Source organism: Sinocyclocheilus anshuiensis, unplaced genomic scaffold (genome assembly GCF_001515605.1).
Source record: "Sinocyclocheilus anshuiensis isolate Anshui unplaced genomic scaffold, SAMN03320099.WGS_v1.1 scaffold1986, whole genome shotgun sequence".
Classification (NCBI taxonomy): Eukaryota; Metazoa; Chordata; class Actinopteri; order Cypriniformes; family Cyprinidae; genus Sinocyclocheilus; species Sinocyclocheilus anshuiensis.
The window spans coordinates 90,443-90,712 of NW_015542458.1; positions in this window are offsets into that span (position 1 = coordinate 90,443).

The following is a 270-nucleotide window of genomic DNA, read 5'->3' on the forward strand; positions in this document are numbered from 1 at the left end:
CACACACACACACACACACACACACACACACACATTTCCTCTTGGTCTTTTAGCACATCAAAATAATCATACTGATGAAGCATCTAGACACTCTTTAGTAGAGTAAAGCAAATAATACCTATAATAATAACATTTCCATTACAGAAAGCAAAGTCTCAGCATGATATGTTGAATGTACATTTGTATATATTTCAAATATATTATATACAGTGGGTACGGAAAGTATTCAGACCCCCTTAAATTTTTCACTCTTTGTTATATTGCAGCCAT